Source organism: Schistocerca cancellata, chromosome 4 (assembly GCF_023864275.1).
Source record: "Schistocerca cancellata isolate TAMUIC-IGC-003103 chromosome 4, iqSchCanc2.1, whole genome shotgun sequence".
In the NCBI taxonomy this organism is placed as follows: Eukaryota; Metazoa; Arthropoda; class Insecta; order Orthoptera; family Acrididae; genus Schistocerca; species Schistocerca cancellata.
Window position 1 is genome coordinate 798,679,125 of NC_064629.1, and position 14,095 is coordinate 798,693,219.

The 14,095-nt window shown below is 43.2% G+C and overlaps 1 long non-coding RNA gene across 1 annotated transcript in view; it reads right to left on the reverse strand.

Moving 5' to 3' along the window:
- Positions 1-14,095, reverse strand: part of LOC126184912 (uncharacterized) — a 495,668-nt gene that overhangs the window by 348,308 nt on the left and 133,265 nt on the right. The gene's annotated exons all lie outside the window — the stretch shown is intronic.

Sequence of the window (14,095 nt, forward strand, 5' to 3'; positions counted from 1 at the left end):
TGCTGCCGCTCACATACGATTAGAACAGTTCACTAACAGCACACAGTCTCTCTTCTTGACAGACAAAACGTTATGGCTTGTTAAGTGACAGATGTCATGCCATCGTACAAAATGTACAGCGCCAGATCTGCACCTAGAGGCCAAATTTGGAACTAATTGTTTGCCAGCGTAAATCACTTCTGCACTGCATTAACGCATTAGCATATCTAGCAAGTTTCGCTGCCATACGATAATTACAGTCCACACTGGCCCTCCGTGAGTAGCTTATAAACATCTGGTACTCATAAATAAAAGATATTGTAATAATCATACTGAGAAACATTTCAGACTACTCAAAATGAACAAGGCACTAAGCTTTGATGGAATTTCTGCAAGATTTTACATTTAATACTCTGCATAATCAGTGTGACTAGAAAGGAACGGAGGTCACTACTATTAAAAAAAAAAAAAACGGTTCAAATGGCTCTAAGCACTATGGGACTTAACATCTGAGGTCATCAGTCCCCTAGACTTAGAGCTACCTAAACCTAACTAACCTAAGGACATCACACACACCCATGACCGAAGCAGGATTCGAACCTGCGACCGTAGCAGCAGCGTGGTTCCGGACTGAAGCGCCTAGAACCGCTCGGCCACCGCGGCCGGCTACTATTTACAAAACGAGTAAAAGACTAGATGCACAGAATTACAGGTCACTTTCGTTAAAGTGCATCTGTTATTGGATTCTACAATATATTATACAGGCGTCACACATCGCGCCCATATGCGATCGTAGATGCCTTGTTCTCGGTTTCAGTAACTCTCCATTTTGCACACACGACTACGTACTTGCCCTGCTTGCTGCACAATTCACATTCGCTACCATTGTTGAACTGTGTCACAACTTCTCTACACTTGCACCGAGCGAGCTGGCGCAATGGTAAGACGATGGACACACATTCGGAAGGGTGGCGGTTCAAGTGCCCTATCGAGATTAAGGTTTTGCATTTCGCTTCAGTCGAATTCCGTGGCGGTTTCTTTGAAAAAAGACAGGGCAGAATTCCTCCCCGAATCCGAGTTATTACTCCATTTCTAATGACTTCGTCGTCGGTGGGACGTTACACCCTAATCTTTCTTCTGTACTTCATGCTGCAAACCTGAATGACCGACAAGTGACACCTGCAAGTACCAGTGTTTTGTTTTTACAGTAGTTTCGTACATCTCTCTTCACGACAAATATAAACTGCGAGAGGGAATGCAGAAAATAAGTCTGTAACTCAGTGCTGACCAATTGTTGGACACAAGTTTACAGGAGAGTTTTTCTTCTTTTGATTATAGAATTCCTTCCCCCCCTCCATGACCAACACCCGCTTTGTGGTTTGTAAAATTGTTCAATAACACACTATATTACAGAGAGACAGTATTTCTCTAGGCCCCCTCCATGTCGAGTGCGGCTTCGCTCGCTAGCTATTGCTAACTGTAATTGCACGTACAATTTGTCTCTCTGCCGCCTTGTCTTTCCGCTATTGTTCAGCTGCTTTTGTTCCATCGCAGCGTAATTTCTCAGACCGTCTTCTCATCTAAAGTTGAGGGATTTTTCTAGCAAAGGACTGCCTCCGTGCGGAAGCATAATCGTGCGCTTAGAAACGATGAAAGACTTCCCCACATTTTCATTTAACCTTTGTCAAATTTATCTTTAAATGGAAAAAGGGTATATTCGTAAACTGTAAATTTTTGTATCGAGCCTTACTCCCTTATTAGTGTGACAAGTTACTTAATACCGCAAGATCGGTATTAAATCAAATTTCCTTGCTAAAAATTGTTTGTATATGTTATCGATTGTATTTTAATGTGTAAAACGTTTCTTGTTGAGTCGGTAGTTTTCTTTTAAGTAACAAACCAAATGCAGACTTTTGAGGATTGTGGTTTGATCATCAACTATTACGAGACTAAAAGCGAAAGTTACCATTTAGCGGGCGTGTGTCTTGGAACAGACGTTTATCTTAGAACATTGTTCACAACAAAAATAAATCTACTCATTTTAGTGCTCCAGGCATTTCGCGTCAGAGATAGCTTTATCGCAATCTGACGTATACAGTGTAATGTTCTTACTTGTTTACCTTTTGGTGCTTTGTGAGAATTGCAGGACTAGCGCACTGACGCAGTACTTTAGTTTGAAATGTATATTTATGCACTTATAAAAAGACTACTTCTTCTCCAACCAAGCCTGCAATTTGGGGATGACTGTTAAACAATGAATTTACACCAAAGGAAATAGGCTTTACTTGCCAGCAGGTGCAGAATATAATGATACAGTGGCTTGTAGTCAGTCGACACAAAAAGGTCTATCTCAATATCATACTACAGGATGGACTTTAGCACAGCTACGTACTGAAGGCAGGAAAAATTCTCTGGTAATAGCAATAATGAAGTCAATTATGAACTTCAGACATTTCATCTTGGCGATTAATATCGAGCTGATGCCAAAGCTACGATAGAGTCCTTCTCTGAAAGAAAAAGGACCGTCCAAAAAATCAGCCATGTTTTTTTGTGTGATTCAGATAAACTATTATGTAGCACATAATAAAATGTATATTCCACAGAAAAAGAGTCGAAATTTAAGCTAGAATTCATCCCCTTACAGTTCAAAGATGTTAACGTAAAGGGTCTACTTTACGACGGTGGCCCGGTGAGGCGAGAAACTTGATTTACAATTTTCAGTTTGGCTTCAGGACATCTTCATTTCAGCCAGTTTCAACAAACTGTCAGCCAATTTAGTCTATAAGTGCACGGCACAAGAATTAGAGTCAGGCCTATTCTATGAGTTACTTTATGTATTTAGATGGCACATACAACGTCGGCACATTTAAACTCCACGTTCATAATTGAGGTGCGACTCAAACTGACGATATTCAATTTAGGAGGTTTTCCGGAGGCATTCCAACTTCATAAAACCGTAAATAATAATTTTTCGGCCACTTTCATGTAGTTACAAGTGTGTTTAGAATGAAGGTGGCTAATCAGTTTTGCGAATTAGAGGTTACTTGATTATTTAAAATTCACACACAAGAAAAGACAAGAAATTTCTTAAGTAAATGGTCTGTGTTATATTCGAAAGATCCTCCGACAGTTTTTCATGTAATATTGCTGAAGGTAATGAGTTTTTGAACCCCGTGACATGTGACTTTCATTCCTGAGTCCTGACGCCTCAGTACCATGTTATCCTGCACTCTGAGTAACTTCGTTTACGCCATCTACAAGCTAATCGTGTAAACACGGGTCACTTCATTTCTTTTTAAACTGTTAGCAGCTTGCGTATCACAGACGAAAATGGAGACGAACTCAATATTTGTCAAAACGAGGGTAGAAAACCACAAGAAATCCAGTCGATGTAACATTCCAATGGTTATTCACCCGGCATACTTTTTCTGCGTGCCATTTCTGAATAATCCACACACTATACCTTAACGTAAAATTTATTGTAAGTCGCATTTAGTAGTAGCTGCTCCAGTTTGTTGGGAAGCTCACAATCTCTACTCGTATAATGAGGCGCGTTGACCGGTTCCTCGTTCAGTGTTGGGCAGGGGAAACTATCAGCCACTTGTTCGTCCTTACGGTAACTTCAATTACGCTTCACCTAAGGGAGTATGGTGTTTTATAGCCTCAAATTGTCCATGAGATGTTATTTATAGCAATCATCTCTAAAATTAACCGGCGTCCACAATTTATGTAGAAAGTTTTAACAGCAAGATGAAAGTTGTGGGATGTTCCCTTCACGCATTTCCGTGGAGACACGACCGCCTCACTGCCGTCCTAATTTTCTAGAGTGTCCAGTTTTTGTCGTCCCTTGAGCCCACCATTTGGTACTGGCAGCTGCTTTGGCCCTTGCAAAACACACTGTCGGTAACTCTTACAACGTTGTATCTCACCTGTAAGTTCAAAAAAAGGAGCCGCAAGTTGGCTGTTAAAACCACGTAAAAACAGATTAACTGCGACACTTTACACGAATCGATTTTCTTTCCACATCGATGAGCAAGGATTTTGTTACGATCTGTTTTGATCTTCAGTGAGCTGCTTAACCAAAACAACAGTTTGTTAATTATCTCATAAACAACAACGTCTAAAAAAAACGAATGTGCAATGTGTAGATATAAAGTCGTTCGGGAATAATTGTTTGTACGCGTTACTGTTCTTTAAAGTGTGCCGAAGTGTACTGTAAACAATAAGAGTAGTTTGGCTCTGAGCACTATGCGACTTAACTTCTGAGGTCATCAGTCGCCTAGAACTTAGAACTAATTAAACCTAACTAACCTAAGGACATCACACACATCCATGCCCGAGGCAGGATTCGAACCTGCGACCGTAAGAGTGTAGTTTGATTTATTTTATGATATTTAGTTATTCTCTCTCTCTCTCTCTCTATCTCTCTCTCTCTCTCTATCTCTCTCTCTCCCCCCCCCCCCCCGACACACACACACACACACAAACACGTGTGTGTGTGTGTGTGTGTGTGTGTGTGTGTGTGTGTGTGTGTGTGTGTGTGTGTGTGTGTCAATTTCGTGTTTGGAGTGTGTAGCTGGAGTCAGCCCAAACAAATACTGCTCGTGGCGTCTTTCATGCAACGCCCAGTGTCAATGGAAAATGTAGATTTGTTTACCATTACAAACAAAACCATTCTTGAAGTGGAATCTTACGAGATTTTACGAGCCCATTCGATGTAGCAGTCCCAATTTAGTCTAGAGCGATATTAATTTTATCGATTTGTATTAACAGGGACGATAGATCACGATGACTAACTAGTACTCCGGCAGCGGCTGAGCAGCGCTGCCGCATGGCTGTAGCAGTCAGTGGGGGCCAGGGTGGTACATGCTGCACATGGTCTCAAGAGTCATTCAAAGGCACGTCGAATGTCTCTCTGATCTGTATTATTTCTTAATTTTAGACGTATCAGTTCACAAAACATCTGACAAATGCTTTCAGATTTTTTTATTTTTTATTTTCAAGTTGTGTTCAGAAAGCATGATACTAATACTTCATCTGCTTTCTAGCGTCATCTGCTCCAGAAGTGTTCTGGATTCAATACTTGATTCGAAGGAAACCATTACGACATGTTAACATCTCACCAATGAAACTTTTTGTGCCGAAAATACACTCCTGGAAATTGAAATAAGAACACCGTGAATTCATTGTCCCAGGAAGGGGAAACTTTATTGACACATTCCTGGGGTCAGATACATCACATGATCACACTGACAGAACCACAGGCACATAGACACAGGCAACAGAGCATGCACGATGTCGGCACTAGTACAGTGTATATCCACCTTTCGCAACAATGCAGGCTGCTATTCTCCCGTGGAGACGATCGTAGAGATGCTGGATGTAGTCCTGTGGAACGGCTTGCCATGCCATTTCCACCTGGCGTCTCAGTTGGACCAGCGTTCGTGCTGGACGTGCAGACCGCGTGAGACGACGCTTCATCCAGTCCCAAACATGCTCAATGGGGGACAGATCCCGAGATCTTGCTGGCCAGGGTAGTTGACTTACACCTTCTAGAGCACGTTGGGTGGCACGGGATACATGCGGACGTGCATTGTCCTGTTGGAACAGCAAGTTCCCTTGCCGGTCTAGGAATGGTAGAACGATGGGTTCGATGACGGTTTGGATGTACCGTGCACTATTCAGTGTCCCCTCGACGATCACCAGTGGTGTACGGCCAGTGTAGGAGATCGCTCCCCACACCATGATGCCGGGTGTTGGCCCTGTGTGCCTCGGTCGTATGCAGTCCTGATTGTGGCGCTCACCTGCACGGCGCCAAACACGCATACGACCATCATTGGCACCAAGGCAGAAGCGACTCTCATCGCTGAAGACGACACGTCTCCATTCGTCCCTCCATTCACGCCTGTCGCGACACCACTGGAGGCGGGCTGCACGATGTTGGGGCGTGAGCGGAAGACGGCCTAACGGTGTGCGGGACCGTAGCCCAGCTTCATGGAGACGGTTGCGAATGGTCCTCGCCGATACCCCAGGAGCAACAGTGTCCCTAATTTGCTGGGAAGTGGCGGTGCGGTCCCCTACGGCACTGCGTAGGATCCTACGGTGTTGGCGTGCATCCGTGCGTCGCTGCGGTCCGGTCCCAGGTCGACGGGCACGTGCACCTTCCGCCGACCACTGGCGACAACATCGATGTACTGTGGAGACCTCACGCCCCACGTGTTGAGCAATTCGGCGGTACGTCCACCCGGCCTCCCGCATGCCCACTATACGCCCTCGCTCAAAGTCCGTCAACTGCACATACGGTTCACGTCCACGCTGTCGCGGCATGCTACCAGTGTTAAAGACTGCGATGGAGCTCCGTATGCCACGGCAAACTGGCTGACACTGACGGCGGCGGTGCACAAATGCTGCGCAGCTAGCGCCATTCGACGGCCAACACCGCGGTTCCTGGTGTGTCCGCTGTGCCGTGCGTGTGATGATTGCTTGTACAGCCCTCTCGCAGTGTCCGGAGCAAGTATGGTGGGTCTGACACACCGGTGTCAATGTGTTCTTTTTTCCATTTCCAGGAGTGTAGCTATGCCTCGAAGAGGTGAACTTCTTGGCACTTCATTTACATAACTAGCAGCAGCTGTTGGTGAAAATTTTCTGTTCGCCTTCAAATTACTAGTAAAGTTTTTCTTAATTTCCCTAATTATTTACAAGTAATTAATTTGTTTGTTGCGAAACCAAACCTAAGCTGGTCAGTACCCCATTTGTCTATTTCCCACTCTTAGTTTGGCTATGCAAATTCGGACAAAAACTCATTGTGTAATTTATAGGGAGTCTTGTTTTCGCTCCACTGAAACATTTGACCACAAACAATGCAATAGCCTTACGTACTTTGGGAGAATGGAGAACAAACAGGAGAACGTGCCGGGTCACAATCGACGTGTCGCTGCGGAGGTGAAGCAGTCACAGCTGTACAGAGCTCTGTTACTATTGTAACAGCCTGAAACTCACTAAGGTCGAACGGCTTAAGACTATAACAATTGTTCATAATTTTAACTGTCGATCATCTAATTTTACTGAGCCCTCAATAACACATAAAAGACATGAAATTTGCATGTACCAAAATCTCAAGATTTTAACTGCTACTAGTAAATTAATTTTTTGTTTAGAAATAACAGTTAATTTCGAGCACTGCACAACGATTGCGTGAATAACTATTCTTACGTGTGACACTAACGGCACATGGGACTGCTTAGTGGTATTTTATGAATGGTTTAATTACATATTGTAATTTCTTAAATATGTCCGTTTCAGTTCCTAGTTAGTTTGTTCTAATTTGCGCTGCTGCTTTGCAGGAAATTCCATTCGCACTAAAGATATAGCACCCATTAAAAAAAACTGCGCGAGAGAAAACTCAGTGGAATTCGATACAGTGAAGCTTACTCGAAGCCAGTCATTTCGATATTTTGGTTGTCATTATTTCCCTTAGGCTTGCGCTTTTTATTTTGGCGATTGTTTCTTGGAGGATTTAAATTAATAAGCACAGTAATAACAGATTTCATGTTGCTTGAAAGACGAGATCGGCTGTTGCGAGTAAATGACTTGACTGATGTTGTAAGATGGCTAAACTCGTAACAATCTTAATCTACTTTCTGCGGAGTAAAATGTTATAAAATTCTAATCATTCGCTGTTAGTGCTGCAATCGCAAATTTCATTCATCGAGCGAACTGATGCAGTGGTCAGGACACTGAACAGGCATTAATGAGTAGCATAATTCACGTCTCCATCAGGTCGTCTGTGAATGCCCTCCCAAAAAACTGTACAGAACGAGATGGCGCATTGTTAAGTCACTGGACTTACATTTGGGGAGAACTGGGCTTCAGTATTCGATCGAACACCAAGAATTAGGTTTTTCTGTGCTGTTTTCGTAAATCGCTTTTGGGAAGTGCCGGAATGGTTTCTTTTCCTCTCCTTCTCCAGTTCGAGCTTGCTGTCTGTCTCTTATCCTTGGGTCATCGGTCCCATCGGATTAGGGAAGGAAGTCGACCGTGCCCTTTCAAATAAAGCATCCCGGCATTTGCGTGAAGCGATTTAGTGAAACCACGGAAAATCTGTCAGGCTGGACGCGGGTTTGAACCGTCGTCTACCGAAAGCGAGTTCGCCTCCCTCGGTGCTCTTACCCTCCTTGTTGACGAATTGTTAAATTATAATCTTCCTTTTGTCAGTACTGTGGTATGTCGACGGAAGATGAAAATAGTTCAAAAGGTTCAAATGGCTCTGAGCACTATGCGACTTAACTTCTGAGGTCATCAGTCGCCTAGAACTTAGAACTAATTAAACCTAACTAACCTAAGGACATTACACACATCTATGCCCGAGGCAGGATTCGAACCTGCGTCCGTAGCGGTCGCTCGGTTCCAGACTGTAGCGCCTAGAACCGCACGGCCACTCCGGCCGGCTGAAAATAATATAATTGGAAGACCTGAAAACATTTCAGGTGAAAGATGGGTGATTCTCACGCTTAATTCCGTCCTCCTTTCTGAGATAGTACAGGATGGGGCAAATAAAAGTTGCCCGGAGAACAGAGTTCCAGGGTACAAAGTAACACCGTAGAGGAAAGCAAATACAGTACTAAACTGACTATAGAAGGTGTTGAAAGTGACCACCATTCATCTCTTGGCAATTTTTGGCTCTGATAAGCAAGTTGCTGAAGGCGGATAGAAGCTGGAATGCTAGAACTGCTGCAATCTTGTCGGAAATGTCCTGGTGCAGTTCTTGAACACTATGAGGGTTGTTGTGTACATAGTTCCGCGTAGTCAGCGCGTACACAACTTTCCCACTAGAGCGCGCCCCGCTAAGCACAACAGCGGAGGCGCAGCGCTCGTCCGTCTCCGCACTACGAGATGGCGCTGTCTTAGAGACGGACCAAATTCTGCTTCCGCCGATCCGCGTATTAATATGTAACGCAGCCAATGAGATTGCTGCTAACGTAGACCTTTTTCTCCTCGCGGACCACACTCGCGCAGTGATACCTGAACGCGCGAGGTATTATAACGAGTGTACAGACCTCCGATTAGTCAGTCTACATTTGTCTGTAGTCAAGTTTCAGTCTGCGCCTAATAGGATTATCATATTCCTGTACATGAATAGACACTTTGTCAAGTATCAGAGATATGTGAGAATAAGATTAACGTACCAAGACCAAAGGAACTTCAGACTGTCAATTGTAAATAGCATCCAGAACCAAGTTAAGTAATTTTTATGCTGGTTATTATTTTAATAAATGTGTGTGAAAATTAATCAAGTTCTGTTTAAAGTGGTTCACCGTCAATCTGCTACTCTAAGCGTGCACGTGGCATTTCTATCGTCTGACCTAACGGCAGAAGATAAACACGCCACGATAAGACCACGAGACATATTGCTGACACTCGCCTACTTCGTTAGAGCGACAAGTCAAATAATCTGATGGTGTGTGTACCGAACGTCTTACAGTACGCACACCACAAGGGTTATTGTGGAACATCTTAGATTAGCGGGTTGCCCACACAACGTAATCGCACACTGAGGGATCAGTGTCTGGATGGCCAGATTGTCCTCTACTAATAACTCTGTCAGGCGTGAATATTGAGTAAATGTGCTCCAAGATTCGGCCAGCTGTATGGGCTGTTGCTCGGTTAATGCTACACAAATTCCCTTCCGATCACGTACACTCGATCGGGCCACTTTTATTTTTCCCACCCTGTATTTAACTCCTTCTGTATCTAATATGCAAGGTGAACCAGAGCTCCAACGAGAAGCTTTCAAAGCCTGTTTAAGGTTACCCTCTGAGTGTTTTGCCATAAGGGACCCATGTCTTCGGCAGCTTGTTACTAAACTTTCAAAGATTGCTCAGGAACATCTTCTGAGTGTTTTGGTATAAGGGGCCCACGTCTCTGGCAGCTCATTACCGAGTTGCTGCATTTCGTTTGGTTTTTTGCCCCAGTTAGATTATATCCGTACTGCATTGATAATAGTGCACAACGGAGCAAATATCGACGGAACGTGCTGTTTGTGTAGTTTAGAAACAAACTGATTCGACTGAGTAATGGTACTTGCTGGTGGCAACAGTAATATGGATATGGTTTCTCGTCGCCCTCTAGCTTGCAATCGGCAGTTCTCGCGTTTGTTTTTCCCGAATGTGTTTGTCGTATGTTAACAGCAATACACAGCGATATCGATAGATTTACTGATTAAGAGTTGATCGATAATCGCCTCTTGTATGGGCTCAATGAATGCGGCACAACAACGCTATGCTGAATTGCTCCCGCAGCGACGGCAACTATATTACGTGCGTCTTCCTGAGTGTTGTATTACTTTTTGTTGTGCGTTGTAGATTTGGGTTGTTGCATTTTACAGGCGTCTTCAGTGTTGTGAAGGTATTTTACAGAAACAAGGGGGAGTGCGGTAAGAAACAGAAAGCAAGCAAGCAAGCAAGCCATGTGCGGCGACCGGGACCTCGGGAGATTAGTGTTTAACGTCCCGTCGACAACGAGGCCATTAGGGACGGAGCACACGCTCGGATTAGGGAAGGAGGAGAAGGAAGTCCTTCAGAGGAACCATCCCGGCATGTGCATTAATCGGTTTAGGGAAATCATGGAAAACCTAAATCAGGATGGCCGGACGAGGGTTAGAACGTCGTCCTCCGGAGTGCGAGTCCAGTGTGATAACCACTGCGCTACCTCGCTTGGTACCAGGACCTCGCTAGACATTGGCCGAAGGCATATACAGCTCAGAGACCTCAGGTAAACACACTGTGTACTCGAAACAGCCGTGAATATGTGGAAGTCTCATATCTTTCTTTCAAATTCGTACCTTTAATAAATCTAATTAACTGAAGTACTAATTTTATCAGGTAGTTGAAGCGAGCGCTCTGCCTATATGATAGTCCAAGTGTTCTCATGCCTGTTCCAAATTAGCTTTCTGGTAGTAGATGTTCATAAAGAATCACTTTTCTGATTGTTTAATTATTTTCAAATCACAAACGGGGAGACAACGGCCACTCGACATTTTATTTACTGGGTTTGTTATACTGTTTCAAGGTCAATTCAAAGAAATATATCAGCTTCATACATGGAAGCATAAATCTGGGTTTCTGTGTTGCTTATCAGGTAAAATAAGAGACAGTTGAATGAAAACGGACAGTTGGAAAAATTAAGTAAACTGTTTATTATTTCAAAAGTAGTCGCCATAACTGGTTCAAATGGCTCTGAGCACTATGGGACTTAACATCTGTGGTCATCAGTCCCCTAGAACTTAGAACTACTTAAACCTAACTAACCTAAGGACATCACACAACACCCAGTCATCACGAGGCAGAGAAAATCCCTGACCCCGCCGGGAATCGAACCCGGGAAACCGGGCGTGGGAAGCGAGAACGCTACCGCACGACCACGAGCTGCGGACAGTCGCCATAACTGTTAATACATTTATCCCACTGTGAGACACGACGGACAGTGTCTTCATGGAAAAATATTTATGGTTGGCTACAGAACCATGACTGTACCAGGCGTGGACCTCTTCGTCCGAAGCAAATCGACGGCCACCAATATCTTTCTTCAGGGCTCGAAAACTATGGAAATTGAATGGTGCAACAGACATCCTCCTCTAGCATTACTTTTCCTCATCAGTAGTTGTCGATACCAGTATAATTTTTAGAATTTTGGAGAGGTCAATATTATATCAGGTGCTTTTCTGAAAACTTACATATGATTTTATACACAATATGTTAAATTTCAAGCTAAAACTTATGAAAAGGAATTAATTTATTTTTGATGTTACAATCGATAAGTACTGGCTCTAAATGTACAATTAAATTTTTTTAGAAACATTTGAAATTACGAATTATTTGGCACACTTAAAATTTCTGTTATTATCAAGAAAAACTGTAAACTCTTTCTAATAAGGTTATTACTACTGAGTGAAGTAGTAGTAAGCATTTCTCTGATGTGATCGGACGTATTTTTGTATTTTTGGTGAACAATGTAATTTCGGCCCTGTTAGTGTGAAAATGTTTGATATACTAAAATGTGACAAACTAAATTAACGTAACCACAAAAATTCTGCAACAACAATCTTCAAATCTATTTAGATCAATTCAACCATGAGGACCTCCAATGTGAGAATTTCTGCTTCAAGAATCAGACCCCTACACAAGAAGAACTGGAGCGAACTCTATACGGAAAGCTAAGTAAACTAGAAAGATTATTGCAATCTTCGCTCCTCTCAAATTTTTAATAAAAGACTTCGCTCATTGTGTACAATTACTGGAGTTAGGAAGGGGGGGGGGAAGATTACAATGCGGAGAGATGAAGAATGTATGGAGGATTTGTAAAGGCTTCCCGGCGAAACTTCATCAGGCACGCGAGAGCGGGGGAAGTCACGACGACGTTCTTCTTTCACTGCAAGGGCCCCCTGCTCATTGACTTTCTGGAACACGGCGCCACGATTAACGCACGGCAGTACGTGGACTCTTCGCAAAAGCTGAAGTGTGCCGTTAAGTCCAGACGCCCAGGAATGTTGATGGACGGCTCCAGTCAGTTGCAGGATAATGCCTGCCCACACGCTGCCAAGGTTGTTTCGACTACGCTGCAGAAGTTTCTCGGGGAAGCCCTCGGTCATTCTGCATACAGTTCCGATCTCTTCCCAAGCGATTTCTATATTTTTGGAGCACCGAATAAAGACATTTGTGGCCATTGATTTACTGCGGACGAAGAGGAACCCGCGTGGATACAATCATGACTCTGTAGGCTATCGCAAACATTTTACCGTGAAGACATTGTCCGTCTTGTCTCACAGTGGGATACATGTATTGAAAGTTATGGTGGTTACTTTTGAAATAATTAACAGTTTACTTACTTTCTGCATCTGTCTCGTTTTATTTGTCTGCCTCTTATATTAAATATCGTTAGGGGATTCAGGTTGGATAGAGCAACGGGAAGGTTAACCAATAGGCAGCACTGAAGTATTACGGATGTTAAGCAAAATGATACCTTGCGCTATATAAGTATGGGTGCCTGTAGAACCATAACAAAGAATAGTCAGACAGCATTTTGTTAATTTGGGCCTTATTCATTTTTGAAAGAAGGGTAGCCTTAATGCAGGCCTTTATGCGTGTGACCACAAAGTGTTGCAGTTAAGATCATAAGTAATATCCATTCACAATACAGACACCATGCACGCAATCTCTAGAACACAATCAAATACGTGGGGCTAACATTCGACACGCAATCTCTAGAACACAATCAAATACGTGGGGCTAACATTCGATCGCTACATCTAAACTATACTTACTAAGTGTTTTTTAACGATTCTGCAATAGAGTAAAAGTACAAATACGACGGGGTCGAACATAAAGACTATATCCTTTTAGCGCCACACATACCTAAAAAATGGTTCAAATGGCTCTGAGCACTATGGGACTCAACATCTTAGGTCATAAGTCCCCTAGAACTTAGAACTACTTAAACCTAACCAACCTAAGGACATCACACACACCCATGCCCGAGGCAGGATTCGAACCTGCGACCGTAGCAGTCCCGCTCACATACCTACAAAATCCTTATACGTCCTGGGTTACGTCTGCTAACTCCATCTTTCTGATGCAGAAATATGTTTATGAATGTATCCTTCGTACCAACCATAGCTGAAAAAAAAAGGAAAAGAAAACTGGTACCAAGCTCCTGCTACCCGTATTCCCGCAGTTTCAACGCACCCACTTATCCACTCATTTACACTTACCAGCAGCAGCTCCCTGCGGTATGTAGCCATCAAATCGTATCGTAATATTCCTCAACAGATAATATACATTTCAACCTTATATATTTAGGGTTTTTTAATAATTTAAATTGGTCCCGAATGTTTCAAAATTTCATGTGAGCTGAAGAGCGTCGTAATGGCAGCTGACGGCTGGACCCGATGACGGGAAAATTAAAAGATCGTTAAAGAAAGGTGAAAGGAAGATTAATCGCCAGCTCTTACTGTGCACTTTCTTCTGTGGGGTTGGAAATAGCCATTGAAATGAATTTCAACGACACAACATGTGTGGAACTTGATAAAATTATAAGACGATAACAGTTACCATACTTAGTA